Source organism: Sus scrofa, chromosome 4 (genome assembly GCF_000003025.6).
Source record: "Sus scrofa isolate TJ Tabasco breed Duroc chromosome 4, Sscrofa11.1, whole genome shotgun sequence".
NCBI classification, from domain to species: Eukaryota; Metazoa; Chordata; class Mammalia; order Artiodactyla; family Suidae; genus Sus; species Sus scrofa.
The window spans coordinates 42,494,304-42,517,882 of record NC_010446.5 but is presented as its reverse complement, the minus strand read 5'-3'; the positions used below and the strand labels follow the sequence as shown (position 1 = coordinate 42,517,882).

At 41.4% G+C, this 23,579-nt stretch overlaps 1 protein-coding gene across 2 annotated transcripts in view; it reads right to left on the bottom strand.

Moving 5' to 3' along the window:
• The window catches only part of CDH17 (cadherin 17), an 89,037-nt gene extending 80,006 nt beyond the window's left edge, over positions 1 to 9,031 (bottom strand). Inside the window, exon 1 of one of the 2 annotated variants that reach the window (XM_013996607.2) lies at positions 8,847 to 9,031. The gene's annotated coding sequence lies outside the window, so the exon portion shown is untranslated. Of the gene's footprint in view, positions 1 to 2,495; positions 2,650 to 8,846 lie in introns of those variants that run through there. The other variant, XM_001927101.4, reaches the window with a different exon arrangement.

Here is a 23,579-nt window from a genome sequence, read left to right as displayed (position 1 = left end):
TTCATAAGAGAAGGGAGGAGGCACCGGAAATGCAGTCTTCACCTTGAAGGATGATGACTTTTTTCCGGGGTTATCTTAGCAGGTTTCAAAGGATGCCACACCCACACCTCAATGGAAGACTGATACAGGAAACATCAGAGAGGCTTTAAAATGCCTCATTTAAAAAAAACAAAAAAACAAAAAAAGCAAAACCCAAGTGTTTTCTTATTCTCTCATCTTGTTGGACCTCACTTCTTTGAATTAATGGCTCCCTAATGAGGTCCTACTGTAGAGCACAGGGAACTATATCCAGTCTCTTGGACTAGACCAGGATGCAAGATACTATAAGAAAGGGAATGCATATATATGCATGACCGAGTCACTTTGCTGTACAGCAGAAATTGGTACAACATTGTGAATCAACTACATTTTAATTAAAAAAAAAACTTAATAAACAAAGTTAAAGTGCCAAAAAAAAAGGTTGTAATTTCAGTGTACTCAAATTTATCATGATTTTCCTTACAGCCATGCTTTTTGGATTTAAGAAATCATTTCTTATCTTGAGTAAAAAATATCCTTCCATATGTTCTTATAAAAGTCGATAAATAAATAAACAAAATAAAAAGTGTTCTCCAAAGTGAGGTTCGAAAGACAGTCTAATAAGAACCAGGAAGAAAAAAAATCAAGAAAATTTTTTTATTTGCATTGAATTTTCATGTCATCCTTCTAAATGCTTTTGTATATCATTTATAATACACATAGTAGTGCAATCGTACAAGTCTGTAATTAATAAATAAATAGGCTTATATTGCTGGTTTAAAAAAAAGAATTAGTTGCTCCCTTGTACATTGTAAGTTGTAGTTATAGTAGAATTACTGTTGAATTTCTTTCTCTAGAGAATGAAACCACTTCTCAATTTGACCTGTCACCTGCTTGAACTTTCTACTGGAAAAGAGAGTTAACATTCATTGAATGTCTATTGTATGTCAAACAATGGACTGAGTTCTTTACGTGCTTATCTAATTTACTCTAACAACTACTTGGTTAGACAAATGTCTGCATTTTATAGATGAGAAAATCAAGGCACAGGGAGCTTAAGCAATCTTCTCAGTGCCCACTGGCTAGTAAATGATGAAACTGACCTAACCCATCTAACCAACCCTGAGGACTCATAAACTCTATTTCCTATAATCTATAATAAACCTTCAGAAAGACTCATTTTGTTTCCTGGTGAGAGATAAATTTTCCATGTCATCTACACATGTGCTTTCCCCTTTTTTCAAATGGGTCCTCCCTTGCGATCTAAGTTTTTGAAGAAAAAAATCAAGACAAGAAAATATTAGAGAATGCAATGCCTTTCTTATCTCTTGCTTGGCATTTCCCGTCACAGAGGGCATCTGTTCCCAGAAAGTCACTCACAGCAAAAAAAAAAAAAAAAAAAAAAAAAAACTGGGACGAAGGCAGGGACTATAACATTTAAAGATACCAATAAGCTGTACGCTGCTTGACATCTCAGAATAATCACTCATTAGCTAATATCACCACCACCACCAGCTCTGCTGAGAGAAAGACCAGACTCTAACCAACACATACATCAACTTTGCTTTCCCAGTTGGGAAGGCAGATCTCTCCATTCTCAATTCTTATTCCACTGCTCTTTTTTTCTCTTGTTCATTCCCCTTCCCCCTCTGTGTCCCAGACAGTCCTGAAAATCCTAAATTGGATCTCCTTCTCTGAGAAGTAAATAGAATGCTCAGGGTTTTGTTTTGTTTTCTTTTCTTTTTCTTCTCTTTTCTTTCTTTCTTTCTTTTTTTTTTTTTTTTTTTTTTTTTTTTAATGGCCACACCTGCATTGGAAGTTCCCAGGCTAGGGGTTGAATCAGAACTGCAGCTACCGGCCTATGCCACAGTCACAGCAACACCAGATCCAAGCCGCATCTGCAACCTATGCTACAGCTTGTGGTAACACCAGATCCTTAACCCACTGAGTGAGGCCAGGGATCGAACCGTCATCCTCACAGACACTGTCGGGTTCTTAACCCATTGAACCACAATAGGAACTCCAAATGCTCAATTATTTGAAGACCACATCTGAGAAATGACACCTCGTGAGAATGAAATTCCAGTTCTGATCTGTAGACTATAAGAGCTGCAGGGCATCTCAGGGCTAGGCACTTTTACATTTTAATTACAAAGAATGTGTCATCCTCATTTAAACACTCCAAAGCTTAGTCTTTTCTTTCACTCCACTACCAAGCTTGATTCAACCCAAACTGCTTCATCAAATGAATTTAGAAAAGATATAGACTAATGAGAAGAAAGAAACCACAAAAGGAATTATGCTCCATCAGCAAAACTTGTCATACCAGGAATAAAATTCCTTTCCCAACAAATGCTACATAGCACCCCTCAAGGAATAAATTTGTCCAGCAACTTCTTAAGGAACCCCTCCGCCATCTATTCTGCTATTCATAAAGAAATATGTTATCCACGTAGTTAAGACATGTCAAGCCTTACCTTTCTGTAAGCAGGTAACAAAATGGTTGTTAAAAGTTATTTTCTTCCAGTCAGCTGTTGAGAGTCTGTCTGGAACTTGAGTAGCTCCCCCAGAGGACACTCCCTCTGCAGTGTTCCACTTCCCCAGCCTCTCCCTTTGCCTTCAGTCAAACATTAACCATTGACTGGTTTATTGATTTTCAGGAACCATCAGATGTCATAAAAGGTATTACTACATGCACTCCAGGAAAGAAATGGGTATGTATGAAAAGAAGTTAATTCACATCTAATATATCTCAAAGTTGATTTCTGATTTCTGATTTTTAGAAGGTTCCATAAATTAAAAGACAAGAAGTTAAAGTGGAAAAACTTTCCATATGTTCAACCATCTGTTGAGGGTGAGCTTCATGACATCAGAGTTTTATCCATATTTTGCTCCCAAGCAGTGTCTGCATAGAAGACTCAATTGACAAATATTTATGTAGATTCTATCTCAAACACAGAGCACAGGGTGCCATGTCTGAGCAGTGATGCAGTTCATTGATAACCAGCCACAAGAGACATGGGGAATGTCTCAGAAGGCACAACCAATGATGCCATCTGGCTGCACCTGCTTCTGAAATCCAAGGTACCTCTTCAAAGTCTGCATAAAACAACCAACCAGCAGGAGCCTTCCCCCAAGACACAAACCTTTTTTCTTACCACTCTGAGAAAGTGACTGCTTTTTCCACTCAAAATAAGGTTTCCAATTAAACAGCAAAAACCAAGAGCCCCAGATTTCTTAAGTCAAGGCCTCTTGTAGACAGATTCTGATTCCCGCCCCTCAGTCACTCTTGGAATCTACACTAAAGATGAAAATCAAAGTTATTTTTATATCAAATGTGATATTCATTCTGACATTCCTTTCTGGGCTTCTCCTGAGCTGTGTCGTGTTTTCCATTTATCTCTAGGTGTGCATCTAGATTTCTAGCACAATGAAAGCACAAGAGCCCAGCCTACTGCCTAGACGGGCTTCTTCCTTCCCAGGGCCCTTGAGAAGACCCTTTGCTTGCTCTAAGCCTCATATGTCTTGGGGACCCTGAAATGAAACCACCTAGTTGCATGCCAGTGGTTAGCAGGCTTGGCTGACCTACAAGCCCAAGAAAGTTCCTTCTTCCTCTGTCTCACAATCATCATAACTACATTTAGGGAAATGAAGTTAGGGAGGCTAAAGCAACTCGCACATTCTTAACACCTCTGCCTTCCCAAGAATTGAATAAAATGACCTTGTCCCACAAATTCAAACAGCTTCCACTTGTATGTTTCATTTCGTGAATCAATGACAAGAATCTTGCGGTATTGCTCTGAAAGGAGTTTGCTTCTTCTTTGGAAACTTGTTCATAATGCTTGCAAAAAGTACTTTTAAACCTATAACATTTTCTTTAAAAGAAAGTTTATGGGAGTTTCTGTCATGGCTCAGTGGTTAATGAACCCAACTAGTATCCATGAGGACGTGGGTTCAATCCCTGGCCTTGCTTAGTGGGTTAAGGATCCAGCATTGCTGTGAGCTATGGTGTAGGTCACAGATGTGGCTCAGATCCCATGTTGCTGTGGCTGTGGTGTAGGTGGGCAGCTACGGCTCCAATTCAACCCCTAGCCTGGGAACTTCCATATGCTGCAAGTGTGGCCCTGAAAAGACAAAAAAAAGTTTATGTATTATTCATGTATTTATGTGTATATATATATATATTTATATATTATGTCTATATGTATATATTCTGTATATGTATATTATGTATTTATGTATTGCTATTATAGTCATCATTTCTTAGTGATATTTTACAGCTACATTCATAGCGTGTTGGTATATCAGTTTTAAAATATGATATACATTTAATCTTTATAACCAGCCATGAAATGGATTCTAATAGACAGAAAACAAAGGCACAGAGGGGTTTTACCTCTTGCCCAAGTCACACAGCCTGTGATTGCAGACTCAGGACTCCCACCCTATTCTCTCTGATTCAAAGTCCAATCTATTCACCACAAGTGTGGACTCTGCCAGATTATTTTCCTTCTGGCTCCGTGGAAGTAATAAAAAATATATGTGAGGAAAAAGAATGTATACTTGTTATGTGTAACTGGGTCACCATGCTGTGTAATAGAAAATTGACGGAACACTGGAAACCAGCTATAATGAAAACACACACACACACACACACACACACACACACACACACACATATGAAGAAGTTCCTCTATGTGAGTCTGCTCCTAACAGGAGATGGCTAAGTACCTAAATTGGGCTTCGCTTTATATATTTTATGCTACTCCTAGGCTGTAACTTCCAAGTCAAAGAATCAAATTGCTTAAACTCTAAAAAGTTCCAAATCAGAGTTCCTACTGTGGCACAGTGAGTTAATGATCCAGCTTGTCTCCATGGTATTGCCTGACACAGTGGGTTAAGAATCTGGTATTGCTGCAGCCATGACGTAGGTTGCAGCTGCAGCTCAGATTCAATCCCTGGCCCAGGAACTTCGATATGCTATCAGTGCAGCTGAAAAAGGAAAAAAAAAAATAAAAAGGCCCAAACCACCCATCAGAGAAAATGCAGAGGTGATTGCATCTCATAATTATAAAGGTTTTTTCTGTGCTCTCTACGATAATGGGTTAGCATGGTTCTCAGAGATGTGTGTTTCATCATTTATATATTAAATCATACATTTATAATTTATAAAGTTATCTAGATTTTATCATTCCGGATTAAATCCAAAGCTTAAGAGCATGCATGTTCTCCCCCGTGATTCAAGATAAACACAACTGCATTTTAGGTACTCATTTTCATGTGAAAATGAAGCATTTCTAGTTCAATAACTTTTTTTGTCTTTTTTAAGGCCACACCCACAGCATATGGAAGTTACCAGGCTAGGGGTCAAATCATATCCACGGCCACACCACATCCACAGCAAAGCCAGATCAGAGCCGCGTCTGCAACCTACACCACAGCTCATGGCAACACCAGATCCTTAACCTGCTGAGCGAGGCCAGGGATCAAATCTGCATCCTCATGGATACAAGTTGGGTTCATTAACCACTGAGCCACAGCAGGAACTCCTTAGTTCAATAATTTAATATTGATTCAGGAATAAGAGGAAGAATAAGAAAATTTAATTGATAAAGATTACTAATTCCCTTTATCATAGCAAAGTAGTTATAAATTATATGATGGAAACAAGTGGAGAATTGAAAAGATGTGGGCAAATTCTTCTGACTAACAGCTTCATGGTATTTAAATATTTTAGCCCTTCTGTCTATAATAATGTCTCATCCATTTCTCCTTAGCCCTAGAAACTATTTAAGTAATGTGTAATTTATGGACAGTGCTAGTTAGCAATGAGTAAAGTTTGGATAGCCTACCAGATGAAAACTTTATAAAAATTTGGATGTTGCTGTTTTGGGCAATTTTCCAAACCACAACACTTTAGGAATCAATAAATGATTTAAGACTCAGTAAAATAAATCGCTAATGCCAAGTAAGATACACTGAAACATACATAACGCAGCTGCAGATTATTAGCTAATAGTCACATGTGCTCACCCTAAAAATTTCCCCAAAGAGAGTCTGAGGCTAATAAAGGGTTCTCCCCGACCCCGCCCCCATTATCTATTTGAACAGATTGGACCTCGTTTGCAGTTGTTTATTTCAGGAAAATTTTAACTCCATCTATAGATGGTTGCTCCAGGCAAGGTCCTTAATCTGACTCTAGTTACCCACGTCAGGAAACTGCTGGGGAATCCTGTGAGCAGAATGGTTAGTCAATAGCCATATCCTGAGCCGTACATTGGACAAATGCCTTCTAGAGCTTTCTGAATCTGGTGAGTTTATTAAAACTGGGCCTTCCATCATGAGATCCAGGTTCAGGAGGTCTGGGTTGCATCGGAGCGATCAACATTTTTAAAGCCTTCTGTACTCTAAGAGAAACACAGCTTAGGGATTCTGTGCTTTATCCACCAGTAAATGTTTTTAGCAAATATGTTTTGGAGATTCATTTTCCCACACCATTTAGGATCCATTTCTGCAGGATCTCTCTGAGACAACACTGCAGTTGGGTTGATGTTGGACATGCAGGCTGAATCTGGCAGACACGAATGTACTCATCTTCCCTCGGACTTTTTTTCTTTCTTTCTTTTTTTTTTTTTTTTTTTTGCTATTTCTTTGGGCCGCTTCTGCGGCATATGGAGGTTCCCAGGCTAGGGGTCGAATTGGAGCTGTAGCCACCGGCCTACGCCAGAGCCACAGCAACTCGCGATCCGAGCCGCGTCTGCAACCTACACCACAGCTCACGGCAACGCTGGATCGTTAACCCACTGAGCAGGGGCAGGGACCGAACCCGAAACCTCATGGTTCCTAGTCAGATTCGTTAACCACTGCGCCACGACGGGAACTCCATCGGACTTTTTTTCTTTCACAGTCTACTGAACATTTTATTTGAACTTCAGGTTTTTTTTTTTTTTTCTGTTTTTCTTTTCTTTTTTTCCGGTCTCACTCATGGCATATGGAAGTTCCTAGGCCAGGGATCGAATTCAAGTGCAACTGCAAACCTACACCACAGCTGCAGCAATGCCAGATCCTTAACCCACTGTGCCGAGCTGGTGATCGAACCCACGCCTCAGCAGTGACCCAAGGCACAACAGAGACAATGTCAGATCCTTAACCCGCTGCACCACAGAGGGAAATCCCATATGTTGTAATTTTTTTTTTTTTTTTGTCTTTTTGTCTTTTTAGGGCCGCACCCGTGACATATGGAGGTTTCCAGGCTAGGGGTCTAATCTGAGCTGTTGCTGCCAGCCCACGCCAGAGCCACAGCAATGCCACATACGAGTGGTATCTGCAACCTACACCACAGCTCACAGCAATGCCAGATCCTTAACCCACCGAGCAAGGCCAGAGATCAAACCCGCAACCTCATGGTTCCTAGTGGGATTCGTTTCCGCTGCACCACAATGGGAACTCCGTGAATGTTTTAATTTTAATATGTGAATAAGAACATTTCAGTGCTTGAGATTACTTTTGCTCTGAACAAAGAAGGAAGAGGAAGACAGCAATGTGATCACAGGCGCTTCAGTCTCTCTCTCAGGCAGCTGAGTGCTAGAGAAACCCTTTGAACTTGCTGCTCACCCAAAAAGGGAAGACGATTTTCTTTCCATGTAACCAAACCTAGTAACCCAAGAGACAAAGGAGAAATTTTTTTTCTCCCTTTGGTCTTCCCGCTCAGGATAATATTAAGCCTAGTGTCGGTAACAACCCAGGAGAATTCCTGGAAAAGCCCTGTTATCTTCAGCCTGAAATTTTCCAGTCACTACATGAGAAAACCCAGGAACTGGAATCTGAGGTCTGCAATCCACTTAGTTCCCCTGCCTGAGCCAGTCCTCAGGAGGGGCCCTACAGTGCAGAGGAAGGAGGAGGAGAGGATGGGATCTCCTGGGGAGAAATGCTCCAGGTTCTAGAATGCTCCAGGTTCTGGAATGCTCCAGGTTCTGGAATGCTCCAGATTCTGAGATGCTCCAGGTTCTGAGATACTCCAGGTTCTGAAGCTCCAAATAAGAACTCAGGAAAAAGCTCTTACAGCATGGTGGAGGCCCCCGCAGAGCATCTTTAAATTGCTGGAGTCACACTAATCCCACCTGTCCCCAGTTTAAACCTGATGAGCTTGACCAATGTCTCACAGAGGCAGAGCTCCAGAGGGACTTTTTCACTCCCATACCTTCCCAATTCTGCTCCCTCAGCCTTAGACGCAAAGGGCATTGCCTAGAACCAGGGCTATATCCAAATCGATTTACAAGACAGAGGTGGCTGTACCTTCTCTAAGTTACCACTTTATATAAAAGAAACCCAATAATGGTTAAGAACACAGGCCTTGACTGAAAGTTAACCAAAAGCCACCACTCTTTTCTAGCCCCCAAAAGAGTTTTCTGAAGACAAGTTGTAATCTTCAGTAGCAGGGTTCTCAGCCCTGGAGGAACAGAATCATAAGCATTCTGATTGGATTGATTTCTGGTGACCTGGCAGCAACCATTTCTAGGTTCTCCTTGGTATCAAAGGCACAGCTGAGGATGGGACCCGCTGGTCCAAAGCTTGCCCTTTGCCAGGCACTTTCCTAACTGTTCTCCGCATATCATCTCATTTAATCCCCATGACAACCTTGTGAGGTTATTATTTTTACTACTTTACAAATAAGGGAACTGAGAAACAAAGAAGACAAAAATAGATTCTCCAAGGCTTGAATCCAAGTGTAAATTAAAAAAAAAAAAAAAATCAAAGCCCTACACAGCTACCCAAGGCTGAACTCCTGTAATAGCCTGCAGAACGGTCCCCTATGAGGTTCTACTTACCCGCCCGACACAGCAAACAGACGAGTGGCTCAGGTCCACTAAGAAGATGCATCAGCTCACAGAGCCACAGCCAAAACATCAATACTTCCACCACGATGACATTCCCACCAGCTGTCTACTCAAATCTCTTCCCCAGCTGCTATCCTCTTAGATAACCCTTGACTTCCTTGTGGAGCAAGAGCATCACCTGGCTGGCTCGGATCCAGTCACCCCTGGTCTGGAGCAAGGTCACCCCCTCTCAGAACCAGTGAGGAAGTGGTTTGCTTTACTGGAGCTCAGCTCAGACCAGCCAGGTCTAGCGGCCAATATGTCTAGAGACAAGATGCCTGGTGCACTTTTTCCACAGAGGTATCTCTGTGGGCTTTCTAAATGTATCCTCTCCTCAGTGACGGACATGCTCTCTGATACTAGGGTATCACAATGCCACAATGCCAACAGGCTGACCTTCCTTCTGGAATTCAACATTGGTCTCCAGGCACCTTGGACTTTGAAAATTCATTTTCTTCCATCTTTGGAATGTAGGACTCTTTGGTCCTTTTCTTTGCTGATCATAAGGGAAAGCATGGAGGGAGAATTATCAGGGAACCAGTCCCACAGTCTCCATGTCACAGTTCCTGAGCCTGACACAGACAACCAGAACTTAGTTCTCTCCATCTTTCTTCAGCTCCCTAATAAACAAGTCTACTTTTATTTGAGTCAGAGTGTTTAAGACCACAAACTTTGCGGACTGGCAAATTAGGATCCAAATCTCAATTCCAAGACTATCCTTTCACTTCAATATTTATTACCAACATGGATTTGGAAGTCTTGGACCAGATCCTCCATACCACAACCCCTACTCTGTTTGAACTTGTAACAGCAATGGCTCAATTAAGGGGCTGGAAAACTAAAGAACATTAGGGGGTGTTTGCAGGGAGCTCTGAACTGTCTAAAAGTGGTGCCAAGATATTTAAGTATATATTGAAGGTGGAAAGAGGAGAGCCCAACATTTTCCATTATTTACTTTTCAAAGAGCCTTTCAGCTCCACTCTGCCTCCTTAAGAGTGTTTCCATCTGTCTCCCAACCAACACTCAGACCAGAAAGCAACAGCAATTAGCCTCATCTGTCACAAGCCTGGGTAACTAGAAGGCTTGACCAGATTACAAAGTCTGCTAGCAAACTAAAATTGGTGGTGTTACCACACCAAACCGAATACAAAGGAAGCCACAGAGAGTTAAGCTCAAATCCTTCTGTACGTTTCTATTTTAAAAGCTAACATACAGTAAACATCACTGAGAAAGCTTGAAATGAGTCATTAGACTTCACAGTGAACACGACTTAGCCATATTTCCCACCAAATGACTCCTGGAAGTGTGGTGGGAACTCTGATTTCTGTTGGTAGCTGACGGGAGAGTTGCCCTAACTTGATAATCTTGCAGCAATGTCTTTGTATTTTGTGGAGCCTACAAGTCTCCCAGCCCAGTTCAAATGTAACCCATTCAATTACTCCAGAAGTTATTTTGCCACTGGATGTGTCCATCTGTTGAATTTAGGGATGGGCCCCCATTCCTGCTTAACTATTTACCCTGATCATTAAGCAGGTACTTTGATGATCTCCATTTAGCGAGTGTCTATTCTCTGCCAGGCACTGGGCAAAGTGCTTGGCTTATGTTATCTCTAAAGTCTGAAAGGTCGGTCGCAATGTCCAAGCCCCGCTTACAGATGAGGAAACTGGGGCTCAAAGAAGCCAAATGCCTTGCTCAAGGACACATAGTTGGTAGGTTACAGAGCTAGGGTTTGAGCTCAAATGTACTGACTTAAGATCTTTGCTGCTGTGACTGCTCCTGTTTTATAGGGATGTCCTAGTCCCAGCTTCTACCCTGGCACCACGACTACACCCTTTCTCTCATTGCTTAGCCCTCTGTGGCTTTACTGCCACCAACCAGAAGAGGTCTTAGTATACAACCAACTCTGTTCTACATAGTCCAAAGAAGTTCTGGAGAATTTATGTCAAAACTGAAATTGTTGGGAGTTCCTGTCATGGCTCAGCGGGTTATGAACACAACTAGTATCCATAAGATGCAGATTGGATCCCTGGCCCCGCTCAGTGGATTAAAGGATCTGGCATTGCTTCGAGCTGTGGTGGAGATTGCAGATGCTGCTCAGATGTGGTGGTGCTGTGGCTGTGGTGTAAGGCCAGCAGCTGCAGCTCCAATTGGACCCCTAGCCTGGGAACTAGAGGAACATATGGAATATGCCGCAAGAGCGACCCTGAAAAAGCACAACAACAACAACAAAAACATTGAAATTGTTGCTTTGGGAAAACTGGCTAATGTTCAAATAGACAAGGTTAAAGCAGCCCTACTTATTCATCTGCCCCTAATATCCCTCCAGGACATATATGAATTCATCTAGTCTGCACTGTCCAAATGCCGTGCTCGCCATTCCAGAAGACTCCTGGGCTCAGTAAGGTTCTCCTGAGGTTGAAGAAGGCCGTAGCTTCTCATAGCATTTTCCAGGTTTATATTGTGTCCACCATGCTGTATAGAGAGGAAGTGCAATGTCACAAGAAAAAAATTACTCTCATAGATATCTTTCAGTAAATAAATGAGGTGAGGATATCATTCAGATATCATCACTTTGTAAATGCCTCTTGAGATGATGAGTCTAGGCAAAGACCATCAATGGCTGCCACATCACAAATAGGCAAACTGGTCACAGATGCCTTCTGGGAGAAGTGTGCAATACCATTTGTTATTGGTATTGCTGAAAAAAAAATGTACCTGAATCAGATCAAGCCTGCAATTCTAGAGTATATAGATCTGACAAGATAAGATCTCTTTGCATTGATTACATAGAAGATGCAGAAATATTTTCTATAAGGGCATCTTTTACATCCACCACTGGTAACAGCAAGGGATATAACATTAAAAGGTAACTTAGTAAAGACTTTTCCACAAGAGTATAAATTAATCAGGTTCATCTAAGTTAGTCATTCTTCTGGTGATTAATTTGATTCAAGAATAGATGTAAAAGGCCCACAGGAGTATCTGTAGTCTATAATTAGGTATCAAATGCTTCAGCCAGGCTGTGTGTGTGTGTGTGACTTGAATTTTCTTGCTTCAACATTTTGCAATGGAAATTTTTAAACAAAAGCTGAAATAGAGAGAATAAGGTAATGAAGCCATGTACCACGTCTCAGCTTCAGCAGTTATCAGTTTATGTCCAGTCTTGTTTCATCTTGTTCTTGAACCACACCACCTGAGCCCCAGTCCACCCCCAAATTTGGAGAGCATCCAAATCGGCTTCTCTGGAAGCAAAAATGGTAGTCTTGTCTAGATGCAACCCTCTGGTTAACTCTGCTAGAGGTAGAATTGTCCTCCAACACTTGGAATGCAAGCCAGGCTTATCAGTTCATGAAATCATATCAGCTTTGCTCTCTGCCTGACTGGTATCCAAAGAACAGAAGCTCTTTTACTTTGAAACTAGCTGGATTCTTGGAGGCTTTTTCCAATTCTATTTGTCCTCAAGGCTGAAGGGCTATCATGCAAGTTACTCTTAGTATCATCCATGTATGGTAGACACTTTTGAGGAAATTTTGCTCTTTCAGTCACAGAAGTGGATAAGTTCTGACTCTTTTTTTTTGGGGGGGGGGTCTTTTTAGGGCCACACCCATGGCATAAGGAAGTTCCAAGGCTAGGGGTTGAATCAGAGCTATAGCTGCCGGCCTACCCGACAGCCACAGTAACTCGGGATCTGAACTGTGTCTGCAGCCTACACCACAGCTCGGAGCAACACCGGATCCCTAACCCACTGAGCAAGGCAGGGACTGAATACATGTCCTCATGGAGACTAGTTGGGTTTTTTACCGCTGAGCCACAACTGGAAATCTGCTGAGTTCTGACTCTTAACCACAGAAGTTCATGAGTTTTGACTCTGAACCACAGAAATTCATAAGTTGAACAAACTATATAAGGCTGCCTTCAATCAACGACTCAGAATAACTGCCTTCCAGGCTTTAACCAAACATCTGAGTCTTTGCCTGGTTTAAAAAAACAAAACAAACAACAACAACAACAAAACCTGAATAAAATTGGGGTGAATTCTTCTACAATCAGGAAATGGAAAACTTCCATAACTCAAAATCCAGAAGCAACAATGAAAAGATTAATAAGCTCATTAAAATTATTTTTTTAATTTTGCATGGAAACGAACACTAAGAGGAAAGAAAAAATAAATGATAAACTGGAAGAAAAAAAACACATGCAACATATAACATAGAAAGGTTTGAAATATTTAGCATCTAAGAGTTTCTAAAAAGAAAAAGAAAAAAGACCCCAAAAAAGTAGATTAAAGGACAAGCAAAATGAACAATAATAGTTTATAGGAGAGAAATACCAATGGCCCTAAAACATGTGAAAAAATACTGCACGTCACAAAAAGTAAGAAAAATTGAAATTGAAGACACTTTCTTAACAGATTAATAAAAACCTAAAATACATGTCCTGTTAGAGAGGCTATAAGGAAAGTTACTCTCATGCATTGCTAGTGGGAATATGCAAAATGATACAACCCCGTGGATGGGGTTGATGACAGTACTGGCAAAGTTACATTTACCCTTTGTCTTAGAAATCGCACTGCTAGAAATTTACCCCACAGATACACTGGAAAAATTATCCCAACATGTATGGACAAGGTTATTCATTGCAGCACTTGTTTTGGGTTTTTTTAATTTTCTTTTTAGGGCTCCACCTGCAGCATATGGAAGTACCCAGGCTAAGGGTCAAACTGGAGCTTCGGCTGCAGGACTGCACCACAGCCACAATAACTCAGGATCCCAGCCTCATCTGCCACCTCCACCATAGTTTGCAGCAACATCAGATGCTTAACCCACTAAGCAAGGCCAGAGATGGAACCCATCTTCATGGGTACTAGTTGGGTTCTTAACCCGCTGAGCCACAATGGGAACTCCCATTGCAGCTCTTGTTACTACCAAAACAAAACAAAATAAAGCCAACAAAAATAAAAACAAGAACTGGAAGCAACCAAAATACCCACATAAGGTTCTGGTTGAATAAAATGCAGTACATCCACAGAATGAATAGCTTGCAGTCAAAAGAAATGAGGAGGAATTATGGAGCAATCTCTAGGTTAACTATTAAGCAAAATAAGCAAGACAGGAAAAAGTATATATAGTATGCCACCATTTATCTAATATTGAACTATATACACGTGCATATATTTGTATGTGTAAAAGTTATGTTCATACATAAGCACAAATATGTGTGCACTTTGTTATACTTCCGAAAATGGATAAATCACATTCGTTTAATAGTTGCCATAAGGAAAGAGAGAGATCAAAGTGGAAAGAGAACATAAGCTAGAACTTCTCTGAATGTAACTGATTGTATAGAATTGACATTGAAATCATGTAACTACTTTCACCTAACTAACTATAAAGCAACATTAAATCAAAATGAAAAGAAAGCAATTCCTAAAGACATAAAACAAGTGAAACAAATGAAGTTCACCCTGTATTGAGTTGGAAGCATAACCTGAGAGGAATTAATCCAAGTAATTTTAAAACCGTAATATGACTGTGAACCCCAGTGGGATAGATTGTTAGAACAAAAATCACTTTGTAAAAATCTTTGTTTTCAGGAGTTGCTGTTGTGGCTCAGTGGAAACGGATCTGACTACAATCCATGAGGATATGGGTTTGATCCCTGGCCTTGCTCAGTGGGTCGGGGATCCAGCATTGCCATGAGTTGTGGTGTAGGTTGCAGACGTGGCTTAGATCCCACATTGTTGCCGCTGTGGCATAAGCTGGCAGCTACAGCTCCAATTTGACCCCTAGCCTGGAACCTCCATATGTCATGGGTGCAACCCTAAAAACCAAACAAAAAAAAAATTATTTAAGTGTTTTCAGAAATCTGTCTGCTAGCAATGATCTTATCATTATTTTGAGATCCTGCTGTATAGCACTGGGAACTATTATCTAGTCACTTACGATGGAACATGATAATGTGAGAAAAAAGAATGTATACATGTGATGTGTTGTACAGTAGAAAATTGATGGAACACTATAACCAGCTATGATGGAAAAAATAAAAACCATTATAAATTAAAAAATAAGTAAATATAGATAGTAAAGCCACAAGTAATTATATTAATATTGTTTGGATCCAATATTTTAGGCAGAAGAGGGAGAATATAGAAATACAAAATCAAAGAAGTTAAATGAAAAAAAACCTGCAATACTAAATTCAAATTCAAAATATTAGCAGAAATTCATGATGCATTTTTGCCTAAATATTTTTTATCATTCTGTCCACTGAAAGGATGACCAACTCGTAAGAAATGAGCAGCCCTAAAGGAACTAAGCCTCCTTGGAGAAATTGCTGATTCTAAGTCTGGAGCAGAAAATGTACAAAATGTGCCTAGAACATTTGTCATAATGGACAGCAAGGAAAAACTATTGGGGTTGTATCAAAGTTTTCAGAAGCAAATAGGAAGAGGCCCTTGGAAGCAAAAGATGGAAATTTTTGAGACCCAACAAGAGTAATGACTCCTGCAGTTCCCATCATGGCTCATTAGGTTAAGAACACAACATAATGTCTGCAAGGATGCAGGTTCAATCCCTGGCTTCAGTCGGTAGGTTAAGGATCTGGCTTCATGGTAAGCTTCAGCATAGATCACAAATGCAACTCAGATCTGGCATTGCTGTGCCTGTAGGGTAGGCCAGCAGCTGCAGCCCTGATTCGACCCCCTAGCCCGGCAATTTCCATATGCCACAGCCACAACCCTAAAAGAAAAAAAATAATAATAATGACTGCAATAATCTGAAGCACATCAAATATGTTAAAAAAAAAAATCCATGTGGGGACTTCCTGTGTGGCTCACAGCATAAAAAATCCATGCGGTTTTAGTTATATTCAACAACAAAAATTCATTGATCACCTCTAGAGGATGCCTGAGAACAAATTCATTATTCTCCAAACATGTCAGAATCAAGGATTTCACCTGCCCTTGCTATACAAACTCTATCTTAGCGTAACCAAGTAATTTTAAGTAAAAGTTTCTCTTTATTGAAGTCTTCCAGTAAATAAATGAAGGAATTGGGACTTCCTGTTGTGGCTCAGAGGAGATGAATCCAACTAGTATCCATGAGGATGCAGGTTCAATCCCTGGCCTCACTCAGTGGGTCAGGGATCCAGTGTTGCCATGAGCTGTGGTGTAGGTCGCAGACATGGCTTGGATCCTGAGTTGCTGTGGCTGCGGCGTAGGCTGGCAGCTGTAGCTCCATTTGGACCCCTAGCCTGGGAACTTGCATATGCCACAGGTGCAGCCCTAAAATAAATACATAAATAAATAAATAAATAAATACTAGAATTAGAATATTACCATTTTGCAGCCCCTAATAAAAATGGACCTGGAGTTCCCGTCGTGGCGCAGTGGTTAACGAATCCGACTAGGAACTATGAGGTTGCGGGTTCGATTCCTGCCCTTGCTCAGTGGGTTAACGATCCGGTGTTGCCGTGAGCTGTGGTGTAGGTTGCAGACGCGGCTCGGATCCCGCGTTGCTGTGGCTCTGGCATAGGCTGGTGGCTACAGCTCCGATTAGACCCCTAGCCCGGGAACCTCCATATGCCGTGGGAGTGGCCCAAAGAAATAGCAAAAAAAAAAAAAAAAAAAAAAAAGGACCTAATCAAAGATTTATAAACTGCAACAGACAGACAACTGGTCACAACACGTGCCTCCTGAGAAAAATGCAATATACCACTTATGAAGAATTCTTTATTAAAAAATGATACCTAAATTGGATCAAATCTTCAATTCCAGCTTATAGATCTAAACCATTAGTCTACAGGAGATGCTGGTCAGAGGAACAGCTTACCAATAAATGATACTCGAGGTTGCAAAATCCAAAACAAAAACTACAGAAGAGATGACTCTGTTCTTCTCAGATATAAATTGAAAAGAAAAAAAAAGATTAATGGACTATAGATTAAAAGAAATTTAACCTTATTTGGACCTGACTGAAACAAATCAATTCTTCTTTAAAAATTATATAAATATGGGAATTCCATCGTTGTCCATTTTCAGGGGTGAAATGATTACATGGTTTCAGTTCTTAAAGAGTTCTCATTTAGCAGTATGTATGAAAAGAGTTGTGAATGAAGTAGTTTGCTGTATGAGGTGTGCTTCAGAGGAATCTATTTGGGCTGTGAGAGAGAGCAGAGATGAAACAAGATTAGCCATGAGCTGGTAATTGCCAAAGCCACTGGGGGATGATGGTACATAGGAGTTTATTACATTATTCTCTCCACTTTTGTTTATTTTGAACTGTTACATTACAAAACTTTAAAATGAGAAAAAAAAATTTTTTTTTGTCTTTTCTAGGGCCACACCCGTGGCATATGGAAGTTTCCAGAATAGGGGTCTGATCACAGCTGTAGCCGCAGGCCTACGCCTGAGCCACAACAATGCGGGATCCGAGCCGCGTCTGCAACCCACACCACAGCTCACGGCAACACCGGATCCTTAACCCACTGAGCAAGGCCAGGGATCGAACCTGCAACCTCATAGTTCCTAGTCGGATTCGTTAACCACTGAGCTATGATGGGAACTCCTAAAATGAGAAAATTTAAGTTACACACACCCACGCACACACGAACACACCCCGACATCCCTACCTTCTTGTTTTTATTTTGAGCAAAGGATCTGGGTCAGCAATGAGTGATTTCTGATTTTTTTTTTTTTTGCTCAAACAATCAAGGCCATTTACTTCTTTAGAGACAGTGATGAGCATATTCTCATTGGAAAGCTGCCAAAGAAGAGGCTGTTCCCCCATCACCCCATGTGCTGATCCTCTCATTCCACACTATGGATCTGTCCTTTCCGAAAATTTAAATGAAAACTCCTGAATTGGAAGGCAAATGTGGAGGTCAAAGTACTAAAATAGTAGTATTGAAACATAAGAACTGTTCTCCTTAGCGTCTAAATGACGTAAAGAGTTTCCCTGAGTTACCCCATGGCCAGTGGATGCAGAGCGAAACAGAAATCGCGCTTGTAGACACAGGAGCCGGTGACCTGGAAGCAAAGGAGGTTGTAGCAGGCAGGGGCAGATTGTCCACTTGAGATTAAGCCTCAGGAATTTGCAGACCTCGTGGGGATGTCTTTAGCCTTTTGCGGCACAATTTGGGCTTCTCTGTCTCCAATGGTCAGAGAAATCCGAGCTGATGGCAGGGTTACAAACAATTATACTCACTGCCTTTCCTGACTTCTCATTCCACACCATGTACTAAGCATTTTATACTAATTATCTCATTGAATCTTCATGGTCCTCCTCCTCCCCCATGGCATAGGCTTTATCACCCCCTATTTCTTAGAGATAAGAAAAGGGTTCAGAGAGGTTGAGTTATCCTCTCAGGGTCACACAGCCAGTAAGTGACTTCATTTGTCCTCTCACCTTGGGACGTCTGCCTGCAAAACCCTTTCTCCCTTGTCTGTGTTTGGCAGGCCACAGCAGCACTGTGTAGACACCAGGGGTTGGTGTCACTCCAGACGTCACGCGCAGAGCAATTCCTGGGTGAAGATCCAACCACCGAAATAAAGGCAAGGGAGGGAGGAATTCCTGTTGTAGAAGGCAGGTGAGTTCAGAAGACAACTTATGCCTCTGTCACTAATCAAGGCAACAAATCCAGGACAAAAACGAGAAAGCCCAGTAGGGGCTGGTAGACAATGAGTGAAGAGAAAGAATATTTCATAGCTCTTTTTCCTCCCTCACCTTATATCACTTTTAAATAGATCGCAAGTGATACTTCTATAGACAAACACAACCCCTTACCCCCTGCAGCAAGTAATGCACTAAGGGCTCATTTATTTAGCATCCTATTGATTTAGAAAGGAATGACACAGTACAACGAGAACTGATGACCGTAAAGATGACCCAAAGGCAGCGAGATATCCTAAAGAGGCTGGTGACTCATCAAAATGCAATTCTATTCCAGAGGCATAGTGTTAAATGAATCTTATTGAATTAAATATATCTGACAACTGTTCAGCTGCATATGGTTATATGATATCTCTAAACCAGAATACTTGACGACCCAGAATAACACGCTGGCTTTTCTGCCACTGGCTCTAGATAAACATGACCTTCACCATACATATTTTCTCCATCACATGGGAAATTTGGAGAAGATAAAATTGAGCTGGGAAGAATCTAGTAGAAAATGATCTGAAGAGCGCTCTCTCAAAATGCATCATTGCCACTGATATAGAAATTAATCACCATATCTTGGGAGCCTGCTGAGATTGCCCAGGAATTTGGGGAGGCTTCCCAAATCTACCATCGTGTTTGAGGAAATAATATATGTAAAGTCCTATATGTGCCTAATAATTGGTAGGACTCCTAAGTAGCAGCTATGGTTATTATTATCTTATTATAATTATTAAAATGATCCTTGCCTTGTAGGCCCTTATTATGAAGTATGTTGACAGAAACTGGCTGTATGGTCTCATTTTGTCTTCAAAAGAGGCATGAGCTGTGTCTTCAGTCTTAGTTTAAGATTCCCATGAACATATTACAATCTAATAATGACCATGCTGTCCCCTGTTTTATGCTTTTATCTTCTTCTTCCTTTTTTTTTTTTTTTTTTTTGCGGCCATGCCTGCAGCATGCAAAAGCATTCTGGCCAACATAAACATGAACCACAGGAGTGACGATGCCATATCCTTAATCGCTAGACCATCAGGGAACTCCTGTTTTATGCTTTTAACTTATCCCCCCAAAAAAGGAAATAATGAAAAGACTACAGTATTTCTAAAATGCAGAAACTTTATGGAAAAAGAGCAGCATTGTCAAGGGAAGTCCCTCAGCTAATAAGAGGCAGCAGAAAATGCTGATGTTCTCATTGTCTCACCAAGAATTAGTTGAGGTTCTGCAGAGAAGCAGAATCAAAAGAAAAACATTTCTATGGGAGTTCCCGTCGTGGTACAGTGGTTAACGAATCCGACTAGGAACCATGAGGTTGCAGGTTCAATCCCTGCCCTTGCTCAGTGGGTTAACGATCTGGCGTTGCCGTGAGCTGTGGTGTAGGTTGCAGACATGGCTCGATCCTGCGTTGCTGTGGCTCTGGCGTAGGCCGGCGGCTACAGCTCTGATTCGACCCCTAGCCTGGGAACCTCCATATGCCGTGGGAGCAGCCCAAGAAATGGCAAAAAGACAAAAAAGAAAAAGAAAAACATTTCTTTAAGGAACTGACTCATGCAATAACAGAGGCCAGCAAGTCCAAAATGTGCAGGGTGGGCTTACAGGCTGGAGAGCCAGGAAGAGCCAATGTTCCAGTTTAAGTCCAAAGGTCATCAACTGACAGAATTCAGTCGCATTCAGGGGAGATCAGTCTTGCACTATTCATGCCTTCAACTGATTGGGTAATGCCCACCACATTAGGGAGAGCAGTCTGCTCTACTCAAGCCCACCCATTTAAATTTTAATCACATCTAAAGAGTTCCTGTTGTAGCTCAGCAGGTTAAGAACCTGACTAGGATCCCTGAGGATTCAAGTTTGATCCCTGGCCTCGCTCAGTGGATTAAGGATCTGGCATTGCCATAAGCTTTGGCTTAGGTCACAGATGCGACTCAGATCTGGCATTGCTGTGGCTGTGGAGTAGGCTGGCAGCTGTAGCTCCAATTTGACTCCTAGCCCTGGAACTTCCATATGCCGTGAGTACGGCCCTAAAAAAAAAAAAAAAAAAAAAAAAAAAAAAAAAAAAAAAAAAAAAAAAAAAAAAAAAAAAAAAAAAAAAAAACAAAGAAAGAAAGAAAAAGTGACTAAGGAAGTCTCCAGATCATAACACCAAACACCAGGAGTCTTCTGGGACCCTCCAAAGAGGCCACATGCCTGATGATCTCCTCAATTCAAAAGTACAATTTTATTTCTTTCTTTAAGGAGACAAAATAATCCATTGATTCCGAAAACAGGCATTATTTACTTAAGATGCTATATGTAGGACCTCTCAGGTAAATATTGTTATATCATCCCCATTTCACAGATGAAGAAACTCTTCATTTAAGTGACTGGCCCCAGCATCCATCCACTAATAGAGAGAAGGATCTAAATTTTGAACACTTGTCTTCAGCTTCCATATGACCTATGATTTCTTTGCATGCTGCCCTGGAGATAAGGGAAACAAGAAAGTCAGAAAAATACCTCCAACAGAAGAAACCAGGGATGGAAAATATGTACTATTACCTGTTGTTCCACGATTTCATCTCTGGTTAGGGGACCTGGTGGGGGGCGGTTAAGAAATACATAGATAAACATCTAAGCCTGTAGACTACAAACCATACCTCCTCTTCTAAAAAGATTCCGGGATGCTTTTGGTAGCAAGATATGCCTGTATGTTCCAACCCATTACACCCTCTTTTTTCTTTTTTTTTGCCTTTTAGGGCCACAACTGTGGCACATGGAAGTTCCCAGGCTAGGGGTCTAATCAGAGCTGCAGCTGCCAGCCTACATCACAGCCACAGCAATGCAGGTTCCAAGCTGCGTCTGCGACCTACGCCACAGCTCACGGCAACACACTCAGCATGGCTGGGGCTCAAACCTGCATCTTCATGACTCTCAGGTTCATTAACTGCTGAGCCACAAAGAGAACGCCCCACACACTCTTTTTTTTTGTTTTTGTTTTTTTTGCTTTAGGACCGAATCTGCGGCATATGGAAGTTCTCAGGCTAGGGGTCGAATCGGAGCTGCAGCAGCCGGCCTTTGCAACAGCCACAGCAATGCCAGTATGAGCCATGTCTGCAACCTATACCACAGCTCATGGCAACGACGAACCCTAAACCCACCGAGCAGGGCCAGGGATTGAACTTGTTTCCCCGTGGATACTAGTCAGGTTCTTAACCTACTGAGCCACAACAGGAACTCTGCATCACACCTTCTTGATAACTGTCAATTGTTGCAGAATCTTACAGATGCCCTGGAAAAACTGTCACCCAGACCATCTCCCTGGCGTCTTATCTCTGCCAGCCCAAATTTAGACTAACGGTTGCTGGCATTTTGTGGCAGAGCTATTCCAAAGAGCTGCTCACTGAGAGGCAGGCAGCCAGAGGCAAGGCTGCTCTTTGATCTCTGGCTGGTCCTTCTAAAGCCATGTGACCCGTATCAGGGCTCCCTTTGGGAAACCGTGTCTTTGGCTTATGCTCAGAATCACCCTTGTTAGTGGCTGAGTGTTTTGCTGGCAGAAGCATTGAGGCGGAGATGCATAACAGGAGGATGGTCAGAGAATCACTTGTGCTGTTTGCTTTTAAAGTTTGTGTTGTTATTTGGGCCAAGAAAGCAGTCTGAGCCTGGAGTTTCCGTTGTGGCTCAGTGGAAACAAAACTGACTAGCATTCATGAGGACACGGGTTTGATCCCTGACCTCGCTCAGTGGTTTAAGGACTGGCATTGCCGTGAGCTGTGGTGTAGGTTGAAGATGTGGCTCTGCTCCTGTGTTGCTGTGGCTGCGGTGTAGGCCAGCAGCTATAGCTCCCATTCAACCCCTAGCCTGGGAACTTCCATATGCTGAAGGTGTGGCCCTAAAAAGACAAAAATTAAAAATTAAAAAAAAAATAGAAACAAAATTTTTCTAAAAAAAGAAAGAAAGAAAGCAATCTGTGTCTTTCTTTTCTCCATGCCCGCCAAATAACCCTATCCCTGCTTTAGTCCGGTGCCTGATCTCCAGGGGGACCAGGAGTAGGTAAGAGCCTGAGTGCTTAGCAGAGCCACGGGCATGCTGGAGGCAGACCAGAAAACAACACACCCATCCGTGAGGTGTGACCCAGCAGGTACATTCAACACAAGCCAGATCCTTCACAACCATCTTTTGGTGAGCATGACTCGGGAGAACCAGCCTTCCCCTCCATGGCGCGTCTTGCTACAAACAGTAGGCCAATGCAAATTATTATAACTAATATAAAAAGTAATGCAAAAGCATCATTCTAAGCCAAGGCAACCATGGGTAAGTGGTAAATTAAAGTTGACAAAGGTAATCCCAGACAGTCTGATGCAAAGATAACAACCTGAAACCAGGAAAGTGGTTACCTTGCTTCAAAAAACATATTACTAGCAATAAGGCAGTAATTCAGAGAGGATTCCTATTAAGAGAACTTGCACTGGAAAGAAGATAATAATGCATGAACTCATTGAGATCTCAAAACAACACTACACACTATCATTATCACTATTTTCTAGATGGAAACAGGCCCAGAGAATTTAAGTAAACCTGCACAAGGTAACACAACCAGTAAAGCGATACCACCAGGATATGAAACCAGGAAGTGTGATTCTGAAGTCTAAAAACTTAATTACTCTACTACACGGCACCCTAATTTTGTAGGTTTTTTTTTTTTTAATGAGTATGAAGCATTAATAAGGCTTTTGGGATGTATCTTTTTTATTCCATCTTATTCTGCATAACAATATTACATATGTTGGTTTATAAGAGAGACAATAATAAAATTGTATATTTTCTAAATATTTTAGAATCTGGACTTTTTTCCAACAAAGATCTTTTTAAAAGCTTTTAATAGAGTACCACCAATTTACAATGTTGTATTACTTGCAGATGTACAGCAAAGTGAATCAGTTATACATACAACAGAGATCTTATTCGTGCCCTTCCCTTCTGAATTCTCCATATTTGTGACATGTACTGAGCTGCCCAAGTTTTTGGAAAGCATTTTGTCTTTTCCTAGGGTCTT